Source organism: Chiloscyllium plagiosum, unplaced genomic scaffold (assembly GCF_037043375.1).
Source record: "Chiloscyllium plagiosum isolate Xiang-an unplaced genomic scaffold, Cpla_swu_hap1 HiC_scaffold_24, whole genome shotgun sequence".
Taxonomy (NCBI): Eukaryota; Metazoa; Chordata; class Chondrichthyes; order Orectolobiformes; family Hemiscylliidae; genus Chiloscyllium; species Chiloscyllium plagiosum.
This window is the reverse complement of record NW_028270162.1, coordinates 22,089,718-22,095,793: the sequence shown is the minus strand read 5'-3', so window position 1 is coordinate 22,095,793 and position 6,076 is coordinate 22,089,718.

The window sequence follows — 6,076 nt, the reverse complement described above, 5'->3', positions numbered from 1 at the left end:
CTGGGGTGGTGGGAGCCTGCTCTGTACTTGGCCCTGTTGGCCTGGAAGACTTGGGACTTGGGATGAGTTTGAGCCTAGAGGATCCAAGCCTGCTGAAAGAGATCTAGCTGGATGCAAGCTCAACCCCCTCAGCAAGAACCTCTGAGGGTTTCGCATCACAGGCAGAAGGTAGAGGTGCCAGGCACCTCTGTACGATCCTAAGAGGAGGTTTTTTTGTTGCCCTGGTGAGGCTCCTTCCCCCTCATTAATGCCTGCAGGCACTACTATCTTCTTGAAACAACAAGGTGCTATGAGGGAAGTCAAAGTCTTTGTCCCCTTTCACCCTGCCATTTGTGCTGAACACCTGCAGCTCTAGCTTTGGAGTGCAGGTCTGTGCACATATCCACAGACATTTAGTGAGTGGCACCTGGGTCACTATGGCAGTCGTCAGCTTGACCATGGAAGCAGCTAGGTGCATGCATGTCAGAACCAGCATTGAACTGATAACATCGGCCAATTCCTCTACCCTTTGAATAAAGGCAACATGCTACCAATGCTGGAAATCTAAAGCATGCTATATCATACCAGCATTATTGATGCTTTTCATCTATCTTGGCACTTCTAAGACTTAGAGTCATAGAGATGTACAGCACAGAAACAGACCCTTCGGTCCAACCCGTCCATGCCGACCAGATATCCCAACCCAATCTAGTCCCACCTGCCAGCACCCTGCCCATACCCCTCCAAACCCTTCCTGTTCATATACCCATCCAAATGCCTATTAAATGTTGCAATTGTACCAGCCTCTACCACTTCCTCTCGCAGCTTATTGCATACACGCACCACCCTCTGTGTGAAAAAGTTGCCCCTTGGGTTTCTTTTATATCTTTCCCCTCTCACCCTAAACCTATGCCCTCTAGTTCTGGACTCCCCGACCCCAGGGAAATGACTTTGTCCATTTCACTGACTCTGCTTTGTATATATTTTGTGAATGTTTTAAAAAAAATCCTTTTCCTCGTCCAATGTAGACTCCACTTCAGGGAGCAGTGTTAATTGGCAGCGTATTTGTTGGAGTTTGTAATGTAACTTTAGTGTCATTGTTATATCTGGGAGCCTGGTTAAGAAAAATTCCTAAAATTTGATTGCCCTTTCGAGTTCTTGCCTTATTATAAAGATCAAAGAAATTAATTTCCCAGTACTCACCCAACATGCCCAGACTACACCCTGGCTAATAACACAGCAAATCCCCCAAAGGCTATGGAGCATGAGTCTATGTCATAAAAGTCAAGTGTGTTCTTCCCCTTCATAGCTACAGCTTGCAGCCAGATGACCATGGCTCATTACCACTCTGCTCAGTCCCCCAGACCGCTGACCATCCCCACGCTCAGTCCCCCAGACCGCTGACCCGTCCCCACTCCGCTCAGTCCCCCAGACCGCTGACCCATCCCCACTCCGCTCAGTCCTCCAGACCGCTGACCATCCCCACTCCGCTCAGTACCCCAGACCGCTGACCGTCCTCACTCCGCTCAGTCCCCCAGACCACTGACCATCCCCACTCTGCTCAGTCCTCCAGCCCACTGGCCATCCTCACTACACACAAGCTCCAGCCCACTGGCCATTCCCCTTCTGCTTGAGCATCCAATCCTCTGACCATCCTCACATCAATCAGGCCTCCAGCCTGCTGGCTGTCCCTGCTTTGCTCAGGCCCCCAGCCCGCTGCACTGTACACCTCCTTCCCACTCTCCCTCAGCACAAAACACAAAGAGGGGAAAAAGGAAAAATAAAAAAACGGGAAACAAACAGAAGGAGTGGAGGAGCTCCATTTAGTGTGTCCTACTCCGTCATCACCTTGACCAGATGATGGCTGAGCTCCCGAGTTGATTCTTGATGGAGCACATGTTCCGTGGATTCATTTATCATTAAGCAAAAGAAAACCTATTCTACTGGGTGGGGTGTTATGGAGTTAATATCTGGTGGGACCAACCCTCCACAAATGTATTGTGGCTGATCCTAGACCAAGGATATAGGGAATGCTCCTAAAGAGAACCCTTCCTGCACCTGGGAAGACCTCAGATGGAGGTGAAGAGGTTTCTTCCAGTGAGAAGAAATATGTCCAAGCAATGTTGGCAGTATGCCAAAAATAAACTCAAAAGTAATTGGTTGCTGTAGAAATAGTTCCTAAATGTGCCCTATCCCTTACACTCTGAACTCCTCCCTTCCACTTGTCTCAGCTGATCTCAATCAAAATAATTCTTACTGCTAGGAGAGCGTGAAAACAATAAACATTAGGTTGCAGTGGCATTGGCCTGTATTATAAAACATGTGCAATCTCACTCAGACCTCAGCAGATGGATTGCAGAAAGGATCAAAGCACGCAAGGGAATTTGCAGGGCATGATTTTAGGGCAGGAAACTGCAATAAATTATCCTACCTTATGATGCCAAAACATTATTTGCTTTGAGTACATGCTGAAGCTCTGCCAAAACCAACATGAAAATTCCAGACCATTGTGTTTATCAAGGATTGGCAATAATTCAAAAGACTCAGGTTTATCATTCAATTTCCAGGCAATTTGTCCAAACTCATTTTAAGCTTCTCTAATTCCTCTCCATTTAATTTATCCTTGGAAAAATGACAACACTTTCTGTTCTTCTGATCTCTTTATTGATCTGCCCACCTCTCCTTTGCTTCTGCAATTTTAGCTCAGAGCAAACTTATCATTGCCCAAATATGTTTTTCCCATTTAAATAAATCTGACCATAAACACTACCATTGATCCTGAAGGATATCAAATAAAGAATACGAACATGAGGAGCAAAACACTGTAGACACAAGAGATCTGAAAATTAAAGACAATCAGGAAGTGCAGGAGAACCTCAAGAGGCCTTGGCAGCATTTGTGATGAGCAAAACAGAGACAATCCTTTTAAATGTTGCAATTGTACTATAGTCCACCACTTCCTCTGCCAGCTCATTTCGTACAAGTACCACCCTCTGTGTGAAAAAGTTGCCCCTTAGGTCTCTTTTATATTCTCCCTCTCACTCTAAACCTATGCTCTCTAGTTCTGGACTCCCTGATCCCAGGGAAAAGACTTTGTCTATTTACCCTATCCATGCCCCTCATGATTTTGTAAATCTCTATAAGGTCACCCCTCAGCCTCTGACGCTCCAGGGAAAACAGCCCCAGCCTCTCCCTATAGCTCATATCCTCCAACCCTGGCAACATCCTTGTAAATCTTTTCTGAACCCTTTTAAGTTTCACAACATCTTTCCAATAGGAAGGAGACCAGAATTGCATGCAATATTCCAACAGTGGCCTAACCAATGTCCTGTACAGCCACAATATGACCTCCCAACTCCTGTACTCAATACTCTGACCAATAAAGGAAACACCTTCTTTACTATCCTATCTACCTGCGACTCCACTTTCAAGGAGCTATGACCCTGCACTCCAAGGTCTCTTTGTTCAGGAACACTCCCTAGGACCTTACCATTAAATGTATAAGTCCTGCCAAGATTTTCTGTTCTCATCTTGTGCATGAAAACTTCCAACTAGTGAACAATGATGATTAAGGATAGAAATGACAACCTCACTCCCCATTCATATTCTTTCCCTCCCCTCTTTCTGCTCAAACAATCTGAAGCCACTGATGCCATCCAACTTGAGACTGAAACATCCAACTTAAAATCAACATAAATTATGGATCAAGCCTGCTTGAATCACATCTCTCTGTACCACACAACCTACATTTTTCTCCTTAGGCATTAATGAAGTCTACTATAGGTAACTCTTATGAGAATCTTGTTAATTAGAAGAATTTCCGTACAAATATTGGTAAACTGTTGACATTGGGCTGTGCCTGTGTAGACTGTAGAAGCTGAAGTCAATTTGCTGTGTTCCTTTGGGCCATCAGTGAATGGAAGATACAGTTAATAAATGTAAGGAACAGACAAAACATTTAAGCAGACTTGGAAAAAATAAACACTAGAGTAATTGAGATATTTAGCAAGGAAATAGGCCCTTCAGCCCAACTCGTCCATGTCAACCAGATATCCCAACCCAATCTAGTCCAATTTACCAGCACTTAGCCCATATCCCTCTGAACCCTTCCTATTTATATACCCATCCAGATATAAATATAATAATTGCACCAGCCTCCACCACTTCCACTGGCAGCTAATTCCATACACACACCACCCTCTGTGTGAAAGTGTTGCCCCTTAGATCCCTTTTATATCTTTACCCTCTCAACTTAAACTTTGGATTCCCCCAGTCTGGGCAAAAGACATTGCCTATTTACCCTATCCATGCCCATCATGATTTTATAATCCTCTATAATGTCACCGTCAGCTTTCAACCCTCCAGGGAAAATAGCCCCAGCCTATTCGTCTTCTCCCGATAGCTCAAACCTTCCAACTCTGGCAACAGCCTTATAAATCTTTCCTGAATCCCTTCAGGTTTCAATACCCTTCCTATAGCAGGGAGACCAGAATTACAGGCAATACTCTAAAAGTGGCCAAACCAATGTCCTGTACAGTCGCAACATGACCTCCCAACTCCTATACTCAATGCACTGACCAATAAAGGTAAGCATATCAAACACCTTCTTCACTATCCTACTTATCAGTGACTCCACTTTCAAGGAACTATGAACCTGCACTCCAAGGTCTCTTCATTCACCAATACTCCCCACTATCTTACCATTAAGTGTGTAAGTCCTGCCCTGATTTGCATTTCCAATACGCAACATCTCACATTTATCTAAATTAAACACCATCTGCCACTGCTCAGCCCATTGGCCATTCTGATTAAGATCCCGTTGTACTCTGAGGTAACCTTCTTCGTTGTCCACTACACCTCCAATTTTAGCGTTGCCTGCAAACTTACTAACCATACCTCTTATGTTCACATCCAAATCATTTACATATAAATGACAAAAATCAGTGGACCCAGCACCGATCCTTGTGGCACACTGCTGGTCACAGGCCTTCAGTCTGAAAATCAGCCCTCCATCACCACCCTCTGTCTTCTACCTTTGAGTCAGCTCTGTATCCTAATGGCTAGTTCTCCCTGTATTCCTGTAGACCTTGTTAACCAGTCTACCACGAATAACCTTGTCAAACGCCTTACAGAAGTCCAAATGAATCACATCCACCACTTTGCCCTCATCAATCCTCTTTGTTACTTCTTCAAAGAATTCAATCAAGTTAGTGAGATACGATTTCCAACGCACAAAGCCATGTTGAATATGCTAATCAGTTCTTGCCTTTCCAAATACATGTTAATCCTGTCCCTCAGGATTCCCTCCAACAACTTGCCCACCATTGATGTCAGGCTCACTGGTCTATAGTTTCCTGGCTTTTAGAAGATGGGAAGTTGTTGGAATGACTCGGCTGTAATTATGTGTACTCAAATGTAACAAAATCATTTTAAAAGGAAGTGTAAAATTCAGGTGATAAAACTGTGCAAAGTGAACCGTAAGGGTATTACTAATGTAATTAACTGCCATCTGTTCCTGAAGTATGAGTGGTGGATTTGTAAACAAAATTCTAATGACAGCAAAAATTTACAAGTTCTCTGAAAAGACATTTGTAACCTTAAATGCAATGCTGATGATATTATACCGAAACTAAAGAGGCTGGTTTTAACACAGCACATGGTTACGATGGGGCAGGTTGTAGATGGGGTCAGGTTTGGACAGTTAAAATTGCCCAGATTACTTGCCCAATGAGAAACTGATTGTTCTGATTTCAACTCACTCAAGAGAGCAAGCAGCCTCTTTTTAAAAACATTATTTATGCCAGTTCCTGATGACATCCTTAATAAACTCATAGGAAATGAACCTTATAACCACATACTTGCTGGTTGCTAGTATTGGCCAGATGATGAGGTAATGCACTAACCCCTAATTTCCAAGTCAGTTTGGCGGGGTTGGAGTGTACAGACCCGATTGACAGGATTACCCAGTGATCACCTCAACAGATTACTTAAAAACAAGAGCTATTATCGGAACCACACAAAACATTCCTTCAACAATTAACCCTCACTATGCCAAATTCCACATAAAGCTTTTCAAAGCATATCCAACTCCCAACAA